This window comes from Chiloscyllium punctatum, chromosome 49 (assembly GCF_047496795.1).
Source record: "Chiloscyllium punctatum isolate Juve2018m chromosome 49, sChiPun1.3, whole genome shotgun sequence".
NCBI classification, from domain to species: Eukaryota; Metazoa; Chordata; class Chondrichthyes; order Orectolobiformes; family Hemiscylliidae; genus Chiloscyllium; species Chiloscyllium punctatum.
Window position 1 is genome coordinate 29,386,352 of NC_092787.1, and position 27,671 is coordinate 29,414,022.

General features: G+C 47.1%; 1 protein-coding gene across 2 annotated transcripts in view; it reads right to left on the bottom strand.

Annotated features, from left to right (window-relative positions):
* Positions 1-27,671, bottom strand: part of col5a1 (procollagen, type V, alpha 1) — a 551,133-nt gene that overhangs the window by 486,170 nt on the left and 37,292 nt on the right. The gene's annotated exons all lie outside the window — the stretch shown is intronic.

The following is a 27,671-nucleotide window of genomic DNA, read 5'->3' on the forward strand; positions in this document are numbered from 1 at the left end:
GGGACGGTGCTGCACAATAAACCATTCCCTGGACAGCTGAGGCGATGGAAGTCAGAAGCACAAAGTGAAACAGGCGGCCATATAGCACGCGAAGGGTGTAGTGGCTCTTTGAAAAGTTAGACCATAAGACACTAAGTTGTCACCTCCCCTCTGCCACATGTGTTGAGGCCCAGTATTTTCAAGAAGACGTTAGATCTGTTCTTAGGGCTGAAGATATCAAAGAGTATGGGGAGAATGTGGGAACAAAGTATGGAACTGGATGACCAGTCATGTTCATATTGAATGGTGGAGCAGGCTTGAAGGGCTGAATGGCCTCCGCCTGCTCCTAGTTTCTGTGTCTCTTTTATGGAAGAGCAGAAGTTGGCCATTTGGCCAATCAAGTTTGTTTCTCCATTCAACAAGATCATGGCTGATCTGATCATACTCAACTCCACTTTCCTGCCTTTTCCCATAACCCTGGTCCCCTTTCTGATTAAAAATCTGTCTATCTCAACCTTGAAAATACTTAACAACCAGTCCCTACCAGCCTTCTGTGGTAAAGAATTCCACACCTTCACTCCCCTCTGAGAGAAGACATTCCTCCTCATTTCTGTCTTCAATGTACAAGTCCTCACTCTGAGAATATACGCTCATGTCCTGGACTCCCCCACCGGGGAAAACAACCTGTCCACATCTCTCCTGTCAAGCTCCCCAAGAATCTGAATGTTTCAATAAAGTCACCTCTCATTCTTTAAAACTTTATTTGGGGAGGCAATGGCCTAGTGGTATTATCGCTGGACCCAGGGAATTTTCTGGGCAAGAAGGTAAAAACATTGACTGCAGATGCTGGAAACCAGATTCTAGATCAGAGTGGTGCTGGAAAAGCACAGCAATTCAGGCAGCATCCGAGGAGGAGGAAAATCGACATTTCCGGCAAGAGCTTTTCATCAGGAATACAGGCAGAGAGCCTGCAGGATGGAGAGATAAGTGAGAGGAGGCTGGGGGTGGGGAGAGAGTAGCATAGAGTACAAAAGGTGAGTGGCGGTGGGGATGGAGCTGATAGGTCAGGGAGGAGGGTGGAGTGGATAGGTGGAAAGGATGATAGGGAGGTAAGACAAGTCCTGCAAAAATGCCATCCTGTGTTCCCAATTTCTCCGCCTCCACCGTATGTGCTCCCAGGAGGACCAGTTCCACCATAGAACACACCAAATGGCCTCCTTCTTTAGAGACCACAATTTCCCTTCCCACGTGGTTAAAGATGCCCTCCAACACAACTCGTCCACCTCCCGCACCTCCGGCCTCAGACCCCACCCCTCCCACCGTAATAAGGACAGAACGTCCCTGGTGCTCACCTTCCACCCTACAAACCTTCGCATAAACCAAATCATCCACTGACATTTCCGCCACTTCCAAAAAGACCCCACCACCAGGGATATATTTCCCTCCCCACCCCTTTCCGCCTTCCGCAAAGACCGTTCCCTCCGTGACTACCTGGTCAGGTCCACACTCCCCACAACCCACCCTCCCATCCTGGCACCTTCCCCTGCAACCGCAGGAATTGCAAAACCTGCGCCCACACCTCCTCCCTCACCTCCATCCAAGACACCAAAGGAGCCTTCCACATCCATCAAAGTTTTACCTGCACATCCACCAATATCATTTATTGTATCCATTGCTCCCGATGCGGTCTCCTCTACATTGGGGAGACTGGGCGCCTCCTAGCAGAGCGCTTTTAGGGAACATCTCAGGGACACCCGCACCAATCAACCACACCGCCCCGTGGCCCAACATTTCAACTCCCCCTCCCACTCTGCCGAGGACATGGAGGTCCTGGGCCTCCTTCACCGCCGCTCCCTCACCACCAGATGCCTGGAGGAAGAACGCCTCATCTTCCACCTCGGAACACTTCAACCCCAGGGCATCAATGTGGACTTCAACAGTTTCCTCATTTCCCCTTCCCCCACCTCACCCCAGTTCCAAACTTCCAGCTCAGCACTGTCCCCATGACTTGTCCTACTTGCCTACCTTCTTTTCCACTCCACCCCCCTCTCTGACCTACCACCTTCATCCCCAACCCTATTCACCCAGTGTACTCCTTGCTACCTTCCCCCACCCTCCTCCCTGACCTATCACCTCCATCCCCATCCCCTCCCCCACTCACCTATTGTACTCTATGCTACTTTCTCCCCACCCCCACCCTCCTCTCATTTATCTCTCCACCCTTCAGGCTCTCTGCCTGTATTCCTGATGAAGGGCTTTTGCCCAACACGTCGATTTTCCTGCTCCTCGGATGCTGCCTGAACTGCTGTGCTTTTCCAGCACCACTGTATTCTGGGCACCCAGGTTTGAATACCACCATGGCAGATGGTGGAATTTTAATTCAATAAATATCTGGAATTAAGAGATTAAATTATGATAATGAATCCATTGTCATTTGTCAGAAAAACTATCTGTTTCACTAATGTCGTTTAGGGAAGGAAACTGCCCCCCTTGACTGGTCTGACTGCTCTAGACGCAGAGCAGTGTGATTTACTCTAAACTGCCTTCTGGGCAATTAGGAATGGATACTAAATGCTGGCCTAGTCCGCAAGGCCCACATTCTGTGAATGACTAAATAAAGATGAGTATGACCCAACCCTCACAATCTCCCCTCATAAGACAGTTTCTCCAAACCTTCTCTGGACTGTCTCCAATGCCAGTGTCTCATTCCTTAAACAAAGAGCTCACAATGTTTCACAGTATTCCAGGGATATGACTGCTGGTTTGAACAGCTTTAGCTCTTGAATCTTACGCTTCAGTATAAATACAATTGTGCCGCTTCTTTCTTCCATTCCCTGTTGCTCTATTCTGCTTCCTCTTTGTGTATTTCACCAATTCCCTTTGGAAGGTTTGCCCTTTTAGGCAGTGTGGTTCAGACCACAACAACCCACTGCACCAAAAACACTGTCCTCCACTGACTCTTTTACAGATTCCATTCAATTTGTGTCTGTCTGGTCACTGACCCCCCTCACCCCTGCGAACTGTTTCTCCTCATTCACGCAATCAAACCCTATCCCAATGTAGAACAGTGTGATTAAATCTCCCCTTCTCCAAGGAGGACTCCTGCAGAGCCTTCAGCAAGTCCACATTCACTGCAGTCCATCATCATACAAACAGGAGACATTGAAATGAAACTCTTTTATCATTTTAATCCCCTCAACTTGGCCACTGTCATTCTTTGAGACTCAGGATAGGAGGAGACTGATCCTGGTGATCTGACTTCATCATTTAAATAAAACAAAGAACTGCAGATGTTGGAAATCTGGAACAAACTCAGACAAAGTTGAGTTATAAAAAAAGGCTGGATAGGCTGGGCCTTTTTTTTTCACTGGGGCGTAGGAGGTTAAGCGGTAACCTTCTGGAGGTTTATAACATCATGAGGGGCATAGATAGGGTTCATGAAAGGTAACTTTTCCCTAGGGTGGGGATTTCAAGACTAGGGGACACATTTTTAAGGTGAGAGCAGAGAGATTTAAAAAACACAGAGGGTGGTTTGTGTGTGGAATGAACTTCCAGAGGAAGTGGAGGATGCAGACAGTTACGATGTTTAAAAGACACTTAGGTAAGTACATGAATAGGAAAGATTTGGAGGGAGATGGACCAGGACCAGGGCTGGGCAGGTGGGACTAAGCTAGTTTAGGATTACGTTTGGTATGGACTCTTGGACTGAAGGGTCTGTTTCCATGCTGTATGACTCTATGACTCCTAAATCTGGCACTCTCTGTGGAGACAGAAACACAGTTAACATTTCAAATCCAGTGAGCCTTTGTCAGAAGTGACTATAGCTGGGAAAGGGTGTTATTTATGCTGATGAAGATGCTGGGGTTAGGTTAACCCTTTTCTCGCTGGAATCATTTTGGTGACCCACCTAGAGTCCGTCCAAGGCACATTACAACAGCGATTTCACTGGCTGGAACATGCTTAGAGGTGATAAATGATACAATATAAATGTGAGTCTTTCCCTGTCTTTGTCTCACTGATTATTATTCCAGAGGTCCAGTGGACTGGATTGAAGTACATCAGATGTGGTTGAATTAGAACTGCATATCACTCAAGGATAATATTCAGACTGTTATATTCCAGCACCAAGGTACAGGTTACCATTCCATTCACCTGTTCATTGATTTGATGAGGTGAGAAGGGCATGGTGGAAATCAGAGACTCAGGAGGGATCAGGTCTAAGTATTTAAATTAGATTTTTCACGGCATTCTCTGACGGGGGAGTCTGAAACTAGATAGCATGGGCTTAAGGTGAGAGGAAAGATTTTAAAAGGACCTGAGGGGTATCTTTTTCATGCAGAGGCTGGTGCATATATGGAACAAGGTGCCAGAGGAAGTTGTAGAAGTGGGTACAATTACTACTGATGGGTATATGAACAGGAAGGGTTCAGAGGGTGATGGGCCAAGTGCTGGCAGATGGGACTAGGGTCACATTGGCATGTCTGCTTGGCATAGACAAGTTGGATCGAAGGGTCTATTTCTGTGCTGTACTACTCTATGGTCCAAGAGAAAGGCTGCAGTAGTGAATATAGTGGATTCTTTCTTGATTATATGTTTTCGGAGATAAGTCTCTTGATTCAACTTTTTCACGCAGAGGGTGGTACGTGTATGGAATGAGCTGCCAGAGGAAGTGGTGGAGGCTGGTACAACTGCAACATTTAAGAGGCATTTGGATGGGTATATGAATAGGAAGGGTTTGGAGGGATATGGGCCGGGTGCTGGCAGGTGGGACTGGATTGAGTTGGGGTATCTGGTCGGCGTGGACAGGTTGGACCAAAGGGTCTCTTCCCATGCTGTAAATCTCTATGACTCTATGACTCGATAACAAGTGTTATACCTGACCCAGCCCGAGATTTCCCTCACATCTGTGTTTCTCTTCAGAGCTGTATTCAGCCAATGTAAGATCAAGGAATTTAAGCAATTCACAGAGCAAATCAGGCTTTAGGATCAGGACCTGGAGTCAGGACAAATAACCCACAACTTGCTACATATATAAATAGCAATAATTTACTGCTGTCTGACATGGTACAGTCTAGGAGTGTCTGTGTCTCCGCTCCTGAACAGTCCATGTGTATGTCTTAGTGTTACCAGATGCTTCATGTTCAATATTTGAAGGATTGTGGAGAAAGGAATTTATTTCAGATTGTGGTGATTTATTTAACAAGTTAGAGAAAGGTCACTGTGGACACGGAAGAATTCGGTAACATGGCTTCCTAGAAATTGCGTGATTGTTGCGAACAGCTTTTGTTGCCAACACTGCTGAAGCCATTTCAACACTGACTGGATAAGACCGTTCCTAGTATCTATAATTAGCTGGGAACAAGAATCCTGCAAGGAATAGGTACCCAGCTGATCTCTCCTCTTTCTGAAAAGAGCATTCTTTTTGAGTTCAGGGTGAAATCAGGTGACACGGTGGCTCAATGGTTAGTACTGCTGCCTCACAGCGCCAGGGACCCTTGAGCAACTGTTAATGTGGAGTTTACACATTCTTCCCGTGTCTCCCACAATTCAAAGATGTACATGTTAGGTGAATTGGCCATGCTAAGTTGCCCATAGTGTCCAGGGATGTGTAGGTTAGGTGCATTAACCAGGGGTAAATGTGGAATAATAGTGTAGGGAAAGGGTCTAGGTGGGTTATCCTTGGGAGGGTCAATGTGGACTTGTTGGACTGAATGGCCTGTTTCCACACTGGAGGGATTCTATGATTTGTTCTTCTGAAAGAATAATTACAGGAACTTTTCAATACACTAATTCCTGAACAAGCTGTGTCTGTCAAGACTTCAGAGATAACTGTGTGTGATTCACTATATGGCCATCACAGTAATAAACTCTGGAATGTTATAAGATCTATTCTTTTGCCTTCAAGATTCATTTGATAAAATGTTTTATTTTAGAAACTCAATCTCTGCAGAAAAATTAATTTATTTTCTCTTTTGCTTGAATAGAGAGAGACTCTGTACATATGTCTGTACATGTTTCAGGAATAATTAGAGGGATAAGCATTTACACGGTTATATTACTGACTGTGTATGTTAACCAAATATTGAATCTTCATTTGCATAAGTTTTATTTTGATAATAATCTAATAAATGCAATGAAAACCTAATTGTAGATCATTTCATTAAAAAACTGATTTAGATAAGCTAATTAATTCATCATCTTGGTAAATGGGAAAAGGTATTTTGATTTGGTGTTATACCCATGGAACTAGGGAAATACAGCTCCCCTCAAGGCTCAGTCATTATATAAAATGGGGTGTCCTGTTGCAGGTTACCAACAAGGTCATTAGTTTATTGGAAATTGGGTATTAGTGATTAGAGAAGGATAATGGGGTTTCTTGTGCATTATTGTAAATTTATCGCTGAACAATTTTCAGAAAACAACCAAGATTAAGCTAAATTGACTTGTCAGAGGAGCTAGAGGTAAAGTTAGAGTTAAAGGTAGGGGCTAGGATGCCAGATGCAATGAAGGTAATAACACCATGTTTGAAATTGAAAGAATAGCAAAATAAGTGGAAATTCAATTGGAGATAAAGCAGCTTGAAATACTAAAAGGAATAGACCTGAAAAATGTAAACATAAAGGAGAAGGACTCCAGAGAGATGGGAAAGAAAGGGAAAGAACATTTTAAGCAAATGGAAAGGAGTGATAAAAGGAATAGCAGATTAAAAGGTTGGAATTAAAACAAGGGGCCTCTGACTGTGGGAACATTCAAATGGAGAAAGATCAGTGTCTAGTCCAAGCTGTTTAAATTTGTGCACGGCCTTCCCAAAATGTGGTGAAATGGAAACATTTCTCCTTTCTTTTTAAAATATAACTGAGCAGATGAAGTGGCCAAAAGAAAACTGGACCTTGCTCATGCAAAGCAGATTAGCCAGCAGACCTCAGGAAATTTGTGTTTTGCTTTGTGAGGAAAGTTCTATGGCTTCTATAAGGAGTGAGAAGGCAAAACAAAACTCTGTTGCTCATTGGTGCATGCAAGTTAGTTGAAAAATGTGTTGCTGGAAAAGCGCAGCAGGTCAGGCAGCATCCAAGGAGCAGGAGAATCGACGTTTCGGGCATCAGCCCTTCTTCAGGAATCCTGAGTTCCTGAGTGTTTTCTAGACAGAAGGTGAAGGATATCTTAAGCAGCCTGGGCAGAATGTGAAAGGATGAAGCAAAATAACTCTCACTGTTGAATGTGAGCATTTCACAGAGAGACTGCACAAAGAAGTCTATGGGAAGTGTGTGGGAGATCATGCTTCAGCAATTTGTTAGAACTCTTTGATGAAGTGACCAGGAAGGTTGGCGAGGGCAGGGCAGTAGATGTAGTCTGTATGGATTTCAGTAAGGCCTTCGATAAAGTTCCACATGGTAGGCTGCTCTGGAAGGTTACACTGCACGGAATCCATGAGGAACCGGCAAATTGGATATTCAGTTGGTTTGATGGTAGGAAGCAGAGGGAAATTAGTGGAAGGAAGCTTGTTGGACAGGAGACTGTGACTAGTGGAGTGCCTCAAGGGTCGGTGTTGAGCCCATTGCTATTTGTTATCTATATCATTGATTTGGATGAGAATGGAGTAGTAAAATAGGGGCCATCTTGGGCAGTGAGGAAAGTTGTCAGAAACCCTCCATTTGTCCAATGTGTAGAGGACAGTTTCCTGACACAGTATGTTGAAGGGCCAACAAGAGGGGAGGCCACACTGGATCTGGTGCTTGGTAATGAACCAGGCCAGGTGTTTGATTTAGTTGAAGGTGAGCACTTTGGAGAGAGTGACCATAATTCAATTACATTTAGTTTAATGATGGAAAGGGATAGGTACATGCCACAGATCAAGAGTTATCGATGGGGCAAGGGCAATTATAATGTGATTAGGCAAGAATTAGGATGCATAGAATGGGGTAGCAAAATACAGGGGGTGCAGACAATGGAAATGTGGAGCTGGTTTAAGGAACAGATATTGCGTGTCCTTGATAGGAATGTCCCTGTCAGGCAGGGAGGGAGTGATAAGGTAAGGGAACTGTGGTTTACTACAGAAATTGCATCTCTTGTTAAGCAGGAGGAGGAGGCTTATGTGTTGATGAGGCAAGATGGTTCAGATGAGGTGATGGAGAGTTACAGATCAGCTCGGAAGGATTTAAAGAGAGAGTTAAGAAGAGCAAAGAGAGGACACGAGCAGGCTTTAGCAAATAGAATAAAGGAGAACCCTAAAGCTTTCTACAGGTATGTGAGGAATAAAAGGATGACTAGGGTAGGAATACGGCCAGTCAAAGACAGAAGAGGGAAGTTGAGTGTGGACCCTGTGGAGATCGGAGAGGTGCTAAACAAACATTTCTCATCAGTTTTCACCTAGAAAGGATTGAGGTTAGTTACGAACAGGTGTTATCAATTCTAGAAGGAGTGAAAGTAGACAAGTCCCCGGGCCTGATGGGATTTATCCGAGGATTCTCTGGGAAGCTAGGGAGGAGATAGCAGAGCCTTTGGCTTTGATATTTGAGTCGTCATTGTCTACAGGTTTAGTACCAGAGGACTGGAGGATTGCAAATGTTGTACCCTTGTTCAAGAAGGGCAATAGAGATGACCCAGGTAATTATGGACCAGTGAGCCTTACTTATGTTGTAGGAAAGGTAAGATTTATAATTATCTAGCAAGCAACAATTTGATTTCAGATAGTCAACATGGTTTCATCAAGCGCAGGTCATGTCTCACAAACTTTATTGAGTATTTTGAGAAGGTGACCAGGCATGTAGATGGGGGTAGGGCAGTTGACGTGGTATACATGGACTTCAAGTAAAGCCTTTGATTAGGTTCCACATGGTAGGCTGTTTGAGAAAATGCAGAGGCATGGGATTGAGCTGTTTGGATTAGAAACTGGCTCTCTGTAAGAAGGCAGCGAGTGGTGGTTGATGGAAAATATTCAGCCTAAAGTCCGATTACTAATGGTGTGCCACAAGGATCTGTTTTGGGACCACTGCTGTTTGTCATTTTTATAAATGACTTAGACACGGCATAGGTGGGTGGGTTAGTAAATTTGCAGATGACACTAAAGTCGGTGGAGTAGTGGACAGTTTGGAAGAATGTTACAGTTGCAGGGGGACTTGGATAAACTGCAGAATTGGGTTGAGAGGCGGCAAATGGAGTTCAATGCAGCAAAATGTGAGGTGATGCACTTTGGGAAGAATAACAGGAAGGCAGAGTACTGGGTCAATGGAAAGATTCTTGGTTGTGTGGATGTGCAGAGGGATCTTGGAGTCCATGTACATAGATCCCTGAAAGTTGCCATCCAGGTTGATAGTGTTGTTAAGAAGGCATACGGTGTGTTAGGTTTCATTGGTAGAGGGATTGAGTTCCGGAGCCACAATATCATGCTGCAACTGTACAAAACGCTGGTGCGGCCTCACTTGAAATATTGTTTACAGTTCTGGTTACCATATTTCGGAAAGGATGTGGAAGCATTGGAAAAGGTGCAGATGATTTACCAGGATGTTGCCTGGTCTGGAGGGAAGGTCTTATGAGGAAAGGCTGAGAAACTTGAGTTTGTTCTCATTGGAGAGGAGGAGGCTAAGAGGGGAATTGATAGAGACATACAAGATGATCAGAGGATTAGATAGGGTAGACAGTGAAAGTCTTTTTCCGAGGATGATGACGTCAGTGTGTACGAGGGGGCATAACTACAAATTGAGGGGTGATAGATTTAAGACAGATTCAGAGGCAGGTTCTTTACTCAGAGAGTGGTAAGGGTGTGGAATGCCCTACCTTCCAATGTAGTCAACTCAGCCACATTAGGGGCATTTAAACAATCCTTGGATAAGCACATGGATGATGATGGGATAGTGTAGGGGGATGAGCTGAGAATAGTTCACAGGTCGGCACAACATCGAGAGCTGAAGAGCCTGTTCTGTGTTGTATTGTTCTATGTTCTATGTAATTTGCAGCAGGACCTTGATCAGCTGGGAAAGTGGGCCGAGAAATGGCAAATTTATTTTTAATATAGATAAATGTGAGGTCTTGCGTTTTGGAAAGTCAAATGAAGATCAGGGTTTCATGGTGGATAGTATGGCCTTAAGGAGTGTGGTGGAACAAAGGGATCATGGAGTTCAGATTCCCATTTCTCTGAAAGTGAAGTCACTGGTAGACAGGACAATGAAGAAGGAGTTTGGCACACTGGCCTTCATCAGTCAGGGCATTGAATATAGAAGTTGGGAAGTTATGTTGCAGTTGTACAGGACGTTGGTGAGGCTGCACTTGGAGTATTGTGTTCAGTTTTGGTCACCTTACTATAGGAAGGATGTTATTAAACTGGAAAGAATGCAGAAGAAATTTACAAGAATGTTGCCATAACTCAACAATCTGAGCTGTAGGGAGGTGTTGGACAAGCTAGGACTCTTTTCTTTCGAGTGTAGGAGACTGAGAGGATATCATAGAAATGCATAAGATCATGAGAGGCCTGGATAAGGTAAATGAACTCAGTCTTTTTCCCAGGGTTGGGGAATCGAGGACTAGAGGACATTAGTTTAAAGTTAAAGGAGAAAGAATAAAAGGGAACCTGAGGGGGCAACTCTTTTACACAGAGGGTGGTACGCACATGGAATGAGTTGCCAGCGGATGTGGTTGAGGTGGGTACATTAACAACATTTAAAAGGCATTGGGACAACAAAGGGAGTGGAGGTTCATTGTTCCTTGAAAGTGGAGTCTCAGGTAGATAGGACAGTGATAGTATGCTTTCCTTTATTGGTCAGACCATTGAGTATAGGAGTTGGGAGGTCACTGGTTATGTCACTTTTGGAATATTGTGTGCAATTCTGGTCTCCCTCCAAAGGAAGGATGTTGAGAAACTTGAAAGGGTTCAGAAAAGATTTACAAAGATGTGGCCAGGGTTGGAGGGCTTGGGTTACAGGGAGAGGCTGAACAGGCTAGGGCTGTTTTCCCTGGAGCGTCGGAGGCTGAGGGGTGACCTTATAGAGGTTTACATAATTAAGGGGCATGGATAGGATAAACAGACAAAGTCTTTTCCCTGGGGTCGGGGGAGTCCAGAACTAGATGGCATAGTTTAGGGGGAGAGGGGAAAGATATAAAAGGGATGTAAGGGACAACTTTTTCACACAGAGGGTGGCACTTGTATGGAATGAGCTGTCAGAGGAAGTGGTGGACGCTGGTACAATTACAACAGTTAAAAGGCATTTGGATGGGTATGTGAATAGGAAGAGGTTAGAGGGATATGGGACAAGTGTTGGCAAATGGGACTAGATTAATTTAGGATATCTGGTCAGCATGGACGAGTTGGACTGAAGCATCTGTTTCCGTGCTGTACATCTCAATGACTCTAAATACATGGATAGGGAAGGATTAGAAGGATATGGGCCAAGTGCAAGGAAATGGGGTTCGCGTGAATGGATATTTTGGTTGGCATGGACCAGTTTGGGCTGAAGGGCCTGTCTCCATGCTGTGGGACTCCATTATTCTTCTCAAAGAATTCACTTCCACCACTGAACAAACACATGTAGTAAACCAGAAGATGGTGACAGCAAGACAAACTTTCTGTGGTAGCAAATTCCACAGACACACCGCTCTCTGGATTAGGACCTTCCTCCACATCTCAGTCCGAAATGGTTTGCATCATACCCTTAGACTGTGATCCTTGGTTCTGGACTCCCACACCAGTGCAAACATCTAGTCCTGATGAAGGGCTTTTCTCCGAAACGTTGATTTTCCTGCTCCTCGGATGCTGCCTGACCTGCTGTACTTTTCCAGCACCACTCTAATCTAGATTCTGACTTCCAGCATCTTCAGTCCTCACTTTTGCCCACATTTACCCTGCCTACCCCTGTTAGAGAAGTTTACAGGTTTCTGCGAGATTGTCTCTCATTTTTCCGAACTCCAGTGAATACAGTCCAAACTCTTGTCATACGTCAATGCTGCCATCCCAAGAATCAATTTGGAAAACCTTCAGTTCACTTCCTCCCTGACAAGAATATCCTCCTTCAGATAAGGAGACCAAAACTGCAAATAACATGCCAGGTGTGATCTCACCAAAGCCCTGTATAGCTGCAGCAAGATACCCCTGCTCCTTTACTCAAATCCTCTCACTGAGAAGGCCAACATACCATTCTCCTTGTTCACTGCCTGTTCACTTACTTTCAGCAATTGGCACATGAGGACACCCAGGTCCCACTGAACATTGCCCTTTCTCAATTTACAGCCATTCTCTTTTTTATTCATTCACAGGATAAGGGCATCACTGGCTGGGTTAGCATTTATTGCCCATCCCTAATGGCCCAGAGGGCAGTTTCTGTGGGTCTGGAGTCACGTGTAGGCCAGGCCAGGTAAGGATTACAGCTTCCTTCCCTAAAGGACATCAGTGAAACAAATGGGGTTTTTCCAACAATCAACAATGGATTCATGCTCATCATTAGACTCTTACTTCCAGTTTATTGAATTCAAATTACACCATCTGCCATGGCGGGAATCGAGCCCAGGTCCCCAGAACCTTACCAGGGTCTCTGGATTAACAATCTAGCCATAATACCACTAGGTCATTGCTTCCCCTTAAAATTCAAATAATAAACTGCTGTCTTATTTTTGCTCCCAAAGTGGATACTCTCACATTTATCCACATTACACTGCATCTGTCATGTATTTGCCCCCTCAGTCAGCCTGCCCCAGTCGCACATCTACAATCAGGTTAGTGCAGCCTGATGGTGTACTGACTGGTTCTTTACCATTAGCCCAACAAATCCAGGCTTATGGCCCTATCCCTGGGCCTATGCATGTCTCAGTGTCAGCTCCTCTACAGTCCGTGTGTGCGTGTGTGAGAGCTCCTGTACAGTCCCTGTCTGTGTGTGAGAGTCAGGGTCAGCTCCTGTACGGTCCCTGTGTGTGTGTGTTTGAGAGAGAGAGAGTGTGTTAATGTCAGCTCCTGTATTGTCCCTGTGTGTGAGAGTCAGGGTCAGCTCCTGTACAGTTTGTGTGTGTGTGTGCGCACGCATTCGCGCGCGAGTCAGTGTCAAATTCTGCACAGTCCCTGTGTCTGTCAGGGACCCGGTTCGATTCCTGCCTCAGGTGACTGTCTGTATGCACATTCTCCCTGTGTCTGCGTGGATTTCCTTCAGATTCTCCAGTTTCCTTCCACAATCCAAAGGTGTGCAGGTCAGGTGAATTGGCCATGGTAAATTGCCCATAGTGTTATTAGGTGCCTTAGTCAGGGGTAAATATAGGGTAGGGGAATGGGTCTGGGTGGGTTACTCTTCAGAGGGTCAGTGTGGACTTGTTGACCGAAAGGTCTGTTTCCACACTGTCGGGAATCTAATCTTGTACAGTCCGTGAGTGTCTGTGTGAGTGTGTGTGTGAGTCAGTGTTGGCTCCTGTACAGTCCCTGTGTGTGTGTGTGTGTGTGTGTGTCAGTGTCGGCTCCTGTACAGTCCACATGTGCGTAGGAGATCATGCTTCACCAATTTGTTAGAATTCTTTGATGAAGTGACCAGGAAGGTTGGTGAGGGCAGGACGGTAGATGTAGTCTGTAAGAATTTCAGTAAGGCCTTCGATAAAGTTCCACATGGTAGGCTGCTCTGAACAGTTCATCCACTTTACCAACATCTTCCACCCCGACCTCAAATTTACCTGGACCATCTTAGACTCCTCCCTCCCTTCCTAGAACCTTTCCATTTCTATCTCGGGCGACCGAATCGACACGGACATTTACTATAAACCGACCGACTCCCACAGCTTCCTAGACTACACCTCCTCCCACCCTGCCCCCTGTAAAAACGCCATCCCATATTCCCAATTCCTTTGTCTCCGCCACATCTGCTCCCAGGAGGACCAGTTCCAAAACCGTACAACCCAAATGGCCTCCTTTTTCAAAGACCGCAATTTCCCCCCAGACGTGGTCGACGATGCCCTTCACCGCATCTCCTCCACTTCCCGCTCCTCTGCCCTTGAGCCCCGCCCCTCCAACCGCCACCAGGACAGAACCCCACTGGTCCTCACCTACCACCCCACCAACCTCCATATACAGCGTATCATCCGTCGTCATTTCCGCCACCTCCAAACAGACCACACCACCAGGGACATATTTCCTTCCCCTCCCCTATCAGTGTTCCGGAAAGACCACTCCCTCCGCGACTCCCTCGTCAGGTCCACACCCCCCACCAACCCAACCTCCACTCCCAGCACCTTCCCCTGCAACTGCAAGAAATGCAAAACTTGCGCCCACACCTCCCCCCTCACTTCCCTCCAAGGCCCCAAGGGATCCTTCCATATCTGCCACAAATTCACCTGCACCTCCACACACATCATTTACTGCATCCGCTACACCTGATGTGGCCTCCTCTATATTGGAGAGACAGGCTGCCTACTTGTGGAACGTTTGAGAGAACACCTCTGGGACACCCGGACCAACCAACCCAACCACCCCGTGGCCCAACACTTCAACTCTCCCTCCCACTCCACCAACGACATGCAGGTCCTTGGACTCCTCCATCGCCAGACCATAGCAACACGACGTTGGAGGAAGAGCGCCTCATCTTCCGCCTAGGAACCCTCCAACCACAAGGGATGAACTCAGATTTCTCCAGTTTCCTCATTTCCCCTCCCCCCACCTTGTCTCAGTCAAATCCCTCGAACTCAGCGCCACCTTCCTAACCTGCAATCTTCTTCCTGACCTCTCCGCCCCCACCCCCACTCCGGCCTATCACCCTCACCTTAACCTCCTTCCACCTATCGCATTTTCAACGCCCCTCCCCCAAGTCCCTCCTCCCTACCTTTTATCTTAGCCTGCTTGGCACACTCTCCTCATTCTTGAAGAAGGGTTCATGCCCGAAACGTCGATTCCCCTGCTCCTTGGATGCTGCCTGACCTGCTGCGCTTTTCCAGCAACACATTTTCTGCTCTGGAAGGTTACACTGCACTGAATCAATGAGGAACTGGCAAATTGGATACACAGTTGGTTTGATGGTAGGAAGCAGAGGGAAATAGTGGAAGGAAGCTTGTTGGACAGGAGACTGTGACTAGTGGAGTGCCTCGGGGTCAGTGTTGAGCCCATTACTATTTGTTATCTATATCAATGATTTGGATGAGAATGTACAAGGCATAGAACATAGAACATAGAACATAGAACAATACAGCACAGAGCAGGCCCTTCGGCCCTCGATGTTGCGCTGACCTGTGAACTATTCTCAGCTCGTCCCCCTACACTATCCCATCATCATCCATGTGCTTATCCAAGGATTGTTTAAATCTCCCTAATGGGGCTGAGTTGACTACATTGGCAGGTAGGGCATTCCACGCCCTTACCAAAAGCATGAGGAGTAAGTTTGCAGATGACACTAAAATAGAGGGCATCGTGGACCATGAGGAAGGTTATCAGACATTGCAGCAGGACCTTGATCAGCTGAGGAAGTGGGCCAAGAGATGGCAAATGGAGTTTAATACAGATAAGTGTAAGGTCTTGCGCTTTGGAAAGTCAAATGAAGACAGGGGGTTCATGGTGGATGATTGGGCCTTAAGGAGTGTAGTGGAACAGATGGATCTTGGAGTTCAGGTGCATATTTCTCTGAAAATGGAGTCCCAGGTAGACAGAGCTGTGAAGGGGGCTTTTGGTACACTGGTCTTCATCGGTCAGGGCAGTGAGTACAGACGTTGGGAAGTTATGTTGCAGTTGTACAGGAAGTTGGTGAGGCTGTACTTGGAGTATTGTGTTCAGTTTTGGTCACCTTGCTATAGGAAGGATGTTATTAAACTGGAAAGTGTGCAGAAGAAATTTACAAGAATGTTGCCATAACTCAACAATCTGAGCTGTAGGGAAATGTTGGACAAGCTAGGAATCTGTGTGTGTGAGTGTCAGCTCCTGTACAGTCCCTATGTGTGTGTGAGTCAGTGTCGGCTCCTGTACAGTCCCTATGTGTGTGTGAGTCAGTGTCAGCTCCTGTACAGTCCCTATGTGTGTGTGAGTCAGTGTCAGCTTCGGTACAGTCCCTATGTGTGTGTGAGTCAGTGTAAACTCCTGTACAGTCCCTATGTGTGTGTGAGACAGTGTCAGCTCCTGTACAGTCCCTATGTATGTGTGAGTCAGTGTCAGCTCCTGTACAGTCTCTATGTGTGTGTGAGTCAGTGTCAGCTCCTGTACAGTCTCTATGTGTGTGTGAGTCAGTGTCAGCTCCTGTACAGTCTCTATGTGTGTGTGAGTCAGTGTCAACTCCTGTACAGTCCCTATGTGTGTGTGAGTCAGTGTCAACGCCTGTACAGTACCTATGTGTGCGTGAGTCAGTGTCAACTCCTGTACAGTCCCTATGTGTGTGTGAGTCAGTGTCAGCTCCTGTACAGTCCCTATGTGTGTGTGAGTCAGTGTCAGCTCCTGTACAGTCCCTATGTGTGTGTGAGTCAGTGTCAGCTCCTGTACAGTCTCTATGTGTGTGTGAGTCAGTGTCGGCTCCTGTACAGTCCCTATGTGTGTGTGAGTCAGTGTCAACGCCTGTACAGTCCCTATGTGTGTGTGAGTCAGTGTCAACTCCTGTACAGTCCCTATGTGTGTGTGAGTCAGTGTCAGCTCCTGTACAGTCCCTATGTGTGTGTGAGTCAGTGTCAGCTCCTGTACAGTCCCTATGTGTGTGTGAGTCAGTGTAAACTCCTGTACAGTCCCTATGTGTGTGTGAGTCAGTGTCAGCTCCTGTACAGTCCCTATGTGTGTGTGAGTCAGTGTCAGCTCCTGTACAGTCCCTATGTGTGTGTGAGTCAGTGTAAACTCCTGTACAGTCCCTATGTGTGTGTGAGTCAGTGTCAGCTCCTGTACAGTCTCTATGTGTGTGTGAGTCAGTGTCAGCTCCTGTACAGTCCCTATGTGTGTGTGAGTCAGTGTCAACTCCTGTACAGTCTCTATGTGTGTGTGAGTCAGTGTAAACTCCTGTACAGTCTCCATGTGTGTGTGAGTCAGTGTAAACTCCTGTACAGTCTCTATGTGCGTGTGAGTCAGTGTCGGCTCCTGTACAGTCCCTATGTATGTGTGAGTCAGTGTCGGCTCCTGTACAGTCCCTATGTGTGTGTGAGTCAGTGTCAGCTCCTGTACAGTCCCTATGTCTGTGTGAGGCAGTGTCGGCTCCTGTACAGTCTCTATGTGTGTGTGAGTCAGTGTCAGCTCCTGTACAGTCTCTATGTGTGTGTGAGTCAGTGTCAGCTCCTGTACAGTCTCTATGTGTGTGTGAGTCAGTGTCAACTCCTGTACAGTCTGTATGTGTGTGTGAGTCAGTGTCAACGCCTGTACAGTCCCTATGTGTGTGTGAGTCAGTGTCAACTCCTGTACAGTCCCTATGTGTGTGTGAGTCAGTGTCAGCTCCTGTACAGTCCCTATGTGTGTGTGAGTCAGTGTCAGCTCCTGTACAGTCCCTATGTGTGTGTGAGTCAGTGTAAACTCCTGTACAGTCCCTATGTGTGTGTGAGTCAGTGTCAGCTCCTGTACAGTCCCTATGTGTGTGTGAGTCAGTGTCAGCTCCTGTACAGTCCCTATGTGTGTGTGAGTCAGTGTAAACTCCTGTACAGTCCCTATGTGTGTGTGAGTCAGTGTCAGCTCCTGTACAGTCTCTATGTGTGTGTGAGTCAGTGTCAGCTCCTGTACAGTCCCTATGTGTGTGTGAGTCAGTGTCAACTCCTGTACAGTCTCTATGTGTGTGTGAGTCAGTGTAAACTCCTGTACAGTCTCCATGTGTGTGTGAGTCAGTGTAAACTCCTGTACAGTCTCTATGTGCGTGTGAGTCAGTGTCGGGTCCTGTACAGTCCCTATGTATGTGTGAGTCAGTGTCGGCTCCTGTACAGTCCCTATGTGTGTCTGAGTCAGTGTCAGCTCCTGTACAGTCTCTATGTGTGTGTGAGTCAGTGTGTCGGCTCCTGTGCAGTCCCTATGTGTGTGTGAGTCAGTGTCAGCTCCTGTGCAGTCCCTATGTGTGTGTGAGTCAGTGTGTCAGCTCCTGTGCAGTCCCTATGTGTGTGTGAGTCAGTGTCAACTCCTGTACAGTCTCTATGTGTGTGTGAGTCAGTGTAATCTCCTGTACAGTCTCTATGTGTGTGTGAGTCAGTGTCGGCTCCTGTACAGTCCCTATGTATGTGTGAGTCAGTGTCGGCTCCTGTACAGTCCCTATGTGTGTGTGAGTCAGTGTCAGCTCCTGTACAGTCTCTATGTGTGTGTGATTCAGTGTGTCGGCTCCTGTGCAGTCCCTATGTGTGTGTGAGTCAGTGTCAGCTCCTGTACAGTCTCTATGTGTGTGTGAGTCAGTGTGTCGGCTCCTGTGCAGTCCCTATGTGTGTGTGAGTCAGTGTCAGCTCCTGTACAGTCCCTATGTATGTGTGAGTCAGTGTCAGCTCCTGTACAGTCTCTATGTGTGTGTGAGTCAGTGTGTCGGCTCCTGTGCAGTCCCTATGTGTGTGTGAGTCAGTGTCAGCTCCTGTACAGTCTCTATGTGTGTGTGAGTCAGTGTGTCGGCTCCTGTACAGTCCCTATGTGTGTGTGAGTCAGTGTGTCAGCTCCTGTACAGTCCCTATGTGTGTGTGAGTCAGTGTCAACACCTGTACAGTCCCTATGTGTGTGTGAGTCAGTGTCAGCTCCTGTACAGTCCCTATGTGTGTGTGAGTCAGTGTCAGCTTCTGTACAGTCTCTATGTGTGTGTGAGTCAGTGTAAACACCTGTACAGTCCCTATGTGTGTATGATTCAGTGTCAGCTCCTGTACAGTCCCTATGTGTGTGTGAGTCAGTGTCAGCTTCTGTACAGTCTCTATGTGTGTGTGAGTCAGTGTAAACTGCTGTACAGTCCCTATGTGTGTGTGAGTCAGTGTAAACTCCTGTGCAGTCCCTATGTGTGTGTGAGTCAGTGTCAGCTCCTGTACAGTCCCTATGTGTGTACGATTCAGTGTCAGCTCCTGTACAGTCCCTATGTGTGTGTGAGTCAGTGTCAGCTTCTGTACAGTCTCTATGTGTGTGTGAGTCAGTGTAAACTCCTGTACAGTCCCTATGTGTGTGTGAGTCAGTGTAAACTCCTGTGCAGTCCCTATGTGTGTGTGAGTCAGTGTCAGCTCCTGTACAGTCCCTATGTGTGTGTGAGTCAGTGTCAGCTCCTGTACAGTCCCTATCTGTGTGTGAGTCAGTGTGTCGGCTCCTGTGCAGTCCCTATGTGTGTGTGAGTCAGTGTCAGCTCCTGTACAGTCCCTATGTGTGTGTGAGTCAGTGTCAGCTCCTGTACAGTCTCTATGTGTGTGTGAGTCAGTGTGTCGGCTCCTGTGCAGTCCCTATGTGTGTGTGAGTCAGTGTCAGCTCCTGTACAGTCTCTATGTGTGTGTGAGTCAGTGTCAGCTCCTGTACAGTCCCTATGTGTGTGTGAGTCAGTGTCAGCTCCTGTACAGTCTCTATGTGTGTGTGAGTCAGTGTCATCTCGTGTACAGTCCCTATGTGTGTGTGAGTCAGTGTCGGCTCCTGTACAGTCCCTATGTGTGTGTGAGTCAGTGTGTCGGCTCCTGTACAGTCCCTATGTGTGTGTGAGTCAGTGTCAACTCCTGTACAGTCCCTATGTGTGTGTGAGTCAGTGTCAGCTCCTGTACAGTCCCTATGTATGTGTGAGTCAGTGTCAGCTCCTGTACAGTCCCTATGTGTGTGTGAGTCAGTGTCAGCTCCTGTACAGTCCCTATGTGTGTGTGAGTCAGTGTAAACTCCTGTACAGTCTCTATGTGTGTGTGAGTCAGTGTAAACTCCTGTACAGTCTCTATGTGTGTGTGAGTCAGTGTCAGCTCCTGTACAGTCCCTATGTGTGTGTGAGTCAGTGTAAATTCCTGTACAGTCCCTATGTGTGTGTGAGTCAGTGTAAACTCCTGTACAGTCTCTATGTGTGTGTGAGTCAGTGTCAGCTCCTGTACAGTCCCTATGTGTGTGTGAGTCAGTGTAAACTCCTGTACAGTCCCTATGTGTGTGTGAGTCAGTGTCAGCTCCTGTACAGTCCCTATGTGTGTGTGAGTCAGTGTAAACTCCTGTACAGTCCCTATGTGTGTGTGAGTCAGTGTAAACTCCTGTACAGTCCCTATGTGTGTGTGAGTCAGTGTCAGCTCCTGTACAGTCCCTATGTGTGTGTGAGTCAGTGTCAGCTCCTGTACAGTCCCTATGTGTGTGTGAGTCAGTGTCAGCTCCTGTACAGTCTCTATGTGTGTGTGAGTCAGGGTCAGCTCCTGTGCAGTCCCTATGTGTGTGTGAGTCAGTGTCAGCTCCTGTACAGTCTCTATGTGTGTGTGAGTCAGTGTCAGCTCCTGTACAGTCTCTATGTGTGTGTGAGTCAGTGTCAGCTCCTGTACAGTCCCTATGTGTGTGTGAGTCAGTGTAAACTCCTGTACAGTCCCTATGTGTGTGTGAGTCAGTGTAAACTCCTGTACAGTCTCTATGTGTGTGTGAGTCAGTGTCAGCTCCTGTACAGTCCCTATGTGTGTGTGAGTCAGTGTAAACTCCTGTACAGTCCCTATGTGTGTGTGAGTCAGTGTCAGCTCCTGTACAGTCCCTATGTGTGTGTGAGTCAGTGTAAACTCCTGTACAGTCTCTATGTGTGTGTGCGTCAGTGTAAACTCCTGTACAGTCCCTATGTGTGTGTGAGTCAGTGTCAGCTCCTGTACAGTCCCTATGTGTGTGTGAGTCAGTGTCAGCTCCTGTACAGTCCCTATGTGTGTGTGAGTCAGTGTCAGCTCCTGTACAGTCTCTATGTGTGTGTGAGTCAGTGTCAGCTCCTGTGCAGTCCCTATGTGTGTGTGAGTCAGTGTCAGCTCCTGTACAGTCCCTATGTGTGTGTGAGTCAGTGTCAGCTCCTGTACAGTCCCTATGTGTGTGTGAGTCAGTGTCAGCTCCTGTACAGTCCCTATGTGTGTGTGAGTCAGTGTAAACTCCTGTACAGTCTCTATGTGTGTGTGAGTCAGTGTAAACTCCTGTACAGTCCCTATGTGTGTGTGAGTCAGTGTCAGCTCCTGTACAGTCTCTATGTGTGTGTGAGTCAGTGTAAACTCCTGTAGAGTCTCTATGTGTGTGTGAGTCAGTGTCAGCTCCTGTACAGTCCCTATGTGTGTGTGAGTCAGTGTCAACTCCTGTACAGTCCCTATGTGTGTGTGAGTCAGTGTCAGCTCCTGTACAGTCCCTAAGTGTGTGTGAGTCAGTGTTAGCTTCTGTACAGTCTCTATGTGTGTGTGAGTCAGTGTAAACTCCTGTACAGTCCCTATGTGTGTGTGAGTCAGTGTCAACTCCTGTACAGTCCCTATGTGTGTGTGAGTCAGTGTTGGCTCCTGTACAGTCGCTATGTGTGTGTGAGTCAGTGTCGGCTCCTGTACAGTCTCTATGTGTGTGTGAGTCAGTGTCAGCTCCTGTACAGTCCCTATGTGTGTGTGAGTCAGTGTAAACTCCTGTACAGTCCCTATGTGTGTGTGAGTCAGTGTCGGCTCCTGTACAGTCTCTATGTGTGTGTGTGTCAGTGTCAGCTCCTGTACAGTCTCTATGTGTGTGTGAGTCAGTGTCGGCTCCTGTACAGTCTCTATGTGTGTGTGAGTCAGTGTGTCGGCTCCTGTACAGTCCCTATGTGTGTGTGAGTCAGTGTCAACTCCTGTACAGTCTCTATGTGTGTGTGAGTCAGTGTGTCGGCTCCTGTACAGTCCCTATGTGTGTGTGAGTCAGTGTCAGCTCCTTTACAGTCTCTATGTGTGTGTGAGTCAGTGTGTCGGCTCCTGTACAGTCCCTATGTGTGTGTGAGTCAGTGTGTCTACTCCTGTACAGTCTCTATGTGTGTGTGAGTCAGTGTCAGCTCCTGTACAGTCCCTATGTGTGTGTGAGTCAGTGTCAGCTCCTGTACAGTCCCTATGTGTGTGTGCGTCAGTGTCAACTCCTGTACAGTCTCTATGTGTGTGTGAGTCAGTGTCAACTCCTGTACAGTCCCTATGTATGTGTGAGTCAGTGTTGGCTCCTGTGCAGTCCCTATGTATGTGTGGGTCAGTGTGTCAGCTCCTGTGCAGTCCCTATGTGTGTGTGAGTCAGTGTCAGCTCCTGTACAGTCCCTATGTGTGTGTGAGTCAGTGTCAGCTCCTGTGCAGTCCCTATGTGTGTGTGAGTCAGTGTTGGCTCCTGTACAGTCCCTATGTGTGTGTGAGTCAGTGTCAGCTCCTGTGCAGTCCCTATGTGTGTGTGAGTCAGTGTCAGCTCCTGTACAGTCCCTGTGCATGTGTGTGTGTCAGTGTCAGCTTCTGTACAGTCTGTGTGTGTGTATGTGTGTGAGAGAGAGTCAGTGACAGCTCCTGTTCAGTCAGTTTATGTGTGTGTGTGTGTGTGTGTGTGTGTGTGTTTGTGTGTCAGTGTCAGCGTGTCAGTGTCAGCTCCTGTATAGTCCCTATGGGTGTTTTTACATGTTGCAGTATCAGTTCCTAGACAGTCTGTGTGTGTCTCAGTGTCTCCTCCATGGTTATGTGTATAGATACAGAGCCTGCCATGCCGGACACCTGGCTGCAGGTTACTGTCTGGTTCTGTAAATCAGAGGATCTCCTCATCCCCCACCACTCCCAACAATGCCCTCCAGTAACTTTGAAAATAGATCAAAGGCCAGGTGCTGCTGAAAGGCTTTACGAAAAGGCACAGCCCAATCTCAGACACCGTTTGATTAAAGAAAGCAGACATGGAGTTACCCTCCACCCTATCGATGAAACTGGGAACGATTTGATTTTCCCCTTCAACACTAACCATACCTCTGAGCTTCCAGGTTTGATTGTTTTTGATGGGATGAGGACGCTCCCACCTGATAGTAATGTTCAGAAAGAATTCTAGCAGTTTTTATTCAGTGGGAGACAGTGTGTGTGGGAGCAGGACCCCAGGGAGAGTCAGTGTGTGTGGGAGCTGTACCCCATTGAGAGTCAGTGTGTGTGGGACTGTAGCCCAGTGAGAGTCAGTGTGTGTGGGACTGTACCTCAGTGAGAGTCAGTGTGTGTGGGACTGTACCCCAGTGAGAGTCAGTGTGTGTGGGAGCTGTACCCCAGTGAGAGTCAGTGTGTGTGGGACTGTACCCCAGTGAGAGTCAGTGTGTGTGGGAGCTGTACCCCAGTGAGAGTCAGTGTGTGTGGGACTGTACCCCAGTGAGAGTCAGTGTGTGTAGGAGCTGTACCCCAGTGAGAGTCAGTGTGTGTGGGAGCTGTACCCCAGTGAGAGTCAGTGTGTGTGGACTGTACCCCAGTGAGAGTCAGTGTGTGTGGACTGTACCCCAGTGAGAGTCAGTGTGTGTGGGAGCTGTAACCCAGTGTGTTGGATTTGATCGTGGAATTATATAGACCCTGGTTATGGAGGTTTGTGTACAGTTCTGGTCTCTATATTACAGCGAGTTCACAATTGCTCTAGACAGAGTACAGTGGAGATTTACAAGAATGTTACCAAGGCTTGAAAATTGCAGTTTTGAGACATGTTTGGTTTAGTATAATTGATTGGTATAACAAAAGGAACTGAGAGCTGCCTTAATTGAGGTGTATAAAATAATGAGAGGATTCAATACAGAGAGGACCTGGAAGAGCTGTTTTCCCAGCAGAACAATCAGTTACCATCGAACAGTGATTGATGGGGATTGGTAGAAGAATTAAAGGGACCATGAGGAGAGACCTTCCCCCAACAAGGTGAGGGGTGTCTCTGGGATTCACTGCCCTGTTTGGCGGTTGAGATGGAAACCCTCGATTCATTTAAAAGGAACCTGGATCTGCTCCTGAAACACTGCAACCTGCAAGTCCCAGATTGGAGGCTGGGAAATGGGATTAGAACAGAGGCTAGTTTATTCAGCTGGCACAGACTCGATGGGCTGGAATCACCTCCTTCTGTGGCAATGGTAGCAGCAGTGTGTACTATCTCCAAGATGCATTGCAGAAATTCACCAAGGCTCCTTCGTCAGCACCCTCCAAACCCATGACCACTTCTGTCTAGAAGGTCAAGGGTAACGGATACATTTAACACTATCCTCTGCAAGTTTTCCTGCAACCCACTCACCCATCCTGACTTGGAAATATTTCACCATTCCTTCAGTGTCGCTGAATCAAAATCCTAAAATTCCCTCCCCAAGGGCATTGTGGAGCTACCCACAGCTCATGGTCTGCAGAGGTAGAAGCACTGCCTCTGCAAAAGGCAACTAGGGACGGGCAATAGATGCTGGCCCAGCCAGGGACACCAAGATCCCATGAATGAATGCGTTTAAAAAATGAAGACTAATAGCAGTAGGCAATGACCCTCCATGGCTATCATCCTCAAATTGAGGAACAGTTGTTAATTGGTCCCTTGAGGAGATTCCTGTGAAGCAGAGTTTGACAGGGCTCCAGAAAGCAAAGGCTTGGAAGGTTCCAGATAACAGTTGCATAGCTCTCCGTGAATGAGAATTTCCAAAACAAACCTACACTGAGTTTGAAAGGTCAGGAACACAGAGAGAGCTGTGACACAATGTTAAGTTCCTGTGGGTGGTGAAATATTCCAATGAATCCAAGGGAAATGTCAAAGTTTGATGAATAATGAACATCATGGATCTCCTGCCCTAGCCATAATAGACACAGTTGTTCCAGATGGACCAAGACCCAGTGCATGAAAAGAACAGCTCGTTTGATGCCACTGTGACACTGTCAGTAACGCTTTGGAGACTAATAATCACAGAACAGACTATGTTACCTCAGAGCCTGCTATCACATGTTCTAGTAGATAAAGAAATTAGGAGCAGGAATAGACCATTCTGCTCCTCAAACCAGCTGCGCATTCTATTTTCAACACCTGCTCTATTTCCATGTACAGCAATTCTGATTTTGTGCAAAAATCCATCTCTCTCTCAAACAAATCTAATGACAGAAAATCCATAAAATTCTGGAGCAGAGAATTCCAAAGGTTCACTGAATTGGTATGAAGGTAGAAGATAGAGGCTTGTGGTACAGGATTGTTTTTCAGACAGGAAGCCTGTGACCAATGGTGTGCTGCCTTGGGTGCACTGCCTTTGTCATTCATATAAATGATTTGCATGTGAGTTAGTAAATGGTTAGTAAGTTTGCAGATGACACCAAATCGGTGGTGTAGTGGACAGTAAAGAGGGCTGTCTCAGAGTACAATGGAACTTTGATCAGACGGGCAAATATTGGCAGATGTAATTTATTTTAGATAAATGTGTATTTATTTTAAATAAATTTTGGTAAGGCAAATCAGGGCAGGACATATACACTTGAATAGTAGGGTCTTAGAGAGTGTTGCTGAACAAAGAGACCTTGGAGTGCAGGTTCATAGCTCCTTGAAAGTGGAGTTGCAGGTAGATATGATAGTGATGAAGGTGTTTGGTATGCTTTCCTTTATTAGTCAATGCTTTGGGAGGTTAAGTTGCAGCTGGCTCGGCCATTTTTGAAATTCTGCATTCAGTTCAGGTTTCCATGCTATAGGAAGGATGTTGTTAAACTTGAAAGGATGCAGAAAAGATTTAGAAGGATGTTGCTGAGGTTGGAGGGTTTGAGCTGAAAAGGCTGGGACCAAGGCTGAGGGGCGACCTTACAGAGGTTTATAAAATCATGAGGGGCATGGATGGGGGGGGTAGTCAAGGTCTTTTTACCTGGATTTGGGGAGTCTAAAACAAGAGGACATAGGTTTAATGTGAGAGAGGAAAGGTTTAAAAGCGACCGAAGGGGTAACTGTTTCACACAGAGGGTGGTACATGTATGGGATGAGCTGCCAGAGGAAGGGGTGGAGGCTGGTACAATTACAACATTTAAAAGGCATCTGGATGGGTATGTGAATAGGAGCGGTTTAGAGGGATATGGGCCAAATGCTGGCAAATGGGACTGGATTTATTTCGGATATCTGGTCACCATGGATGAGTTGGACTGAAGGGTCTGTTTCCATGTTGTACAGCTCTATGACTCTCTGACCCTCCCATGAAAATGTATGACCCCCTGATCTGGATTCCCCGGCCCAGGGTAAACAGCCTTCCAGAATCCTCCTGATCAAACTGCTGAAGGATTTCCCAGGTTTCAATGAGACCATCTCTCTTTCTGTTGGATTCCAGAGGATATAGATGACCCCAAAATTAGATAACCCTGGACTGGGATTACCCTGGGACTGGGATAACCCTGGGACTGGGATAACCCTGAGACTGGGATAACCCTGAGACTGGGATAACCATGAGACTGGGATAACCCTGGGACTGGGATAACCCTGAGACTGAGATAACCCTGAGACTGGGATAACCCTGAGACTGAGATAACCCTGAGACTGGGATAACCATGAGACTGAGATAACCCTGAGACTGGGATAACCCTGAGACTGGGATAACCCTGGACTGGGATAACCCTGAGACTGGGATAACCCTGAGACTGGGATAACCCTGGCACTGGGATAACCCTGAGACTGGGATAACCATGAGACTGAGATAACCCTGAGACTGGGATAACCCTGGGACAGGGATAACCCTGAGACTGGGATAACCATGAGACTGGGATAACCCTGGGACTGGGATAACCCTGAGACTGAGATAACCCTGAGACTGGGATAACCCTGAGACTGAGATAACCCTGAGACTGGGATAACCCTGAGACTGGGATAACCCTGGGACTGGGATAACCATGAGACTGGGATAACCCTGGGACTGGGATAACCCTGAAACTGGGATAACCCTGGCACTGGGATAACCATGAGACTGGGATAACCCTGGGACTGGGATAACCATGAGACTGGGATAACCCTGGGACTGGGATAACCCTGAGACTGGGATAACACTGGGACTGGGATAACCCTGGGACTGGGATAACCCTGAGACTGGGATAACCCTGGGACTGGGATAACCCTGGGACTGAGATAACCCTGAGACTGGGATAACCCGGGACTGGGATAACCCTGAGACTGGGATAACCCTGAAACTGGGATAACCCTGGGACTGGGATAACCCTGAGACTGGGATAACCCTGAGACTGAGATAACCCTGGGACTGGGATAACCCTGAGACTGGGATAACCCTGAGACTGAGATAACCCTGGGACTGAGATAACCCTGAGACTGGGACAACCCTGGGACTGGGATAACCCTGGGACTGGGACAACCCTGGGACTGGGATAACCCGGGACTGGGATAACCCTGGGACTGAGATCATCGTGAGACTGGGATAACCCTGGGCTGTATACCGGAGATGAGAGTTGATGCAGATGAGGCAATAGCAAGAGGCAGACCAGCGACTGGGAAGGATTTTCCTGGGAAGGAACCAAGGTATCAGTTAAAGTGTGTTTGCTTTAACGCAAGAAGTATCTGGAATAAAAGAGCATGGATCAGTACCTGGTGCTATAATGTGCCTCAATAGCAGCAGGGAGATGGAAGAAAGCATAGGTCGGCAGATTTTGGAAAAGTGTGGACATAGTAGGGTTGTTGTAATGGGTGACTTTAACTTTCCCAATATTAATTGGAACCTCCTTCGAGCAGATGATTTGAATGGAGCTGTTTTTGTAAGGTGTGTTCAGGAGGGTTTTCTAACTCAGTACGTTGACAGGCCGACTAGGGGAGAGGCCATTCTAGACTTAGTGCTCGAAACGAGCCGGGGCAGGTATCAGATCTTGTGGTGGGAGAGCATTTTGGTGACAGTGACCACAACTGCCTCACATTCTTAAGCCTGATGAAGGGCTTTTGCCTGAAATGTCAATTTCGCTGCTCCTTG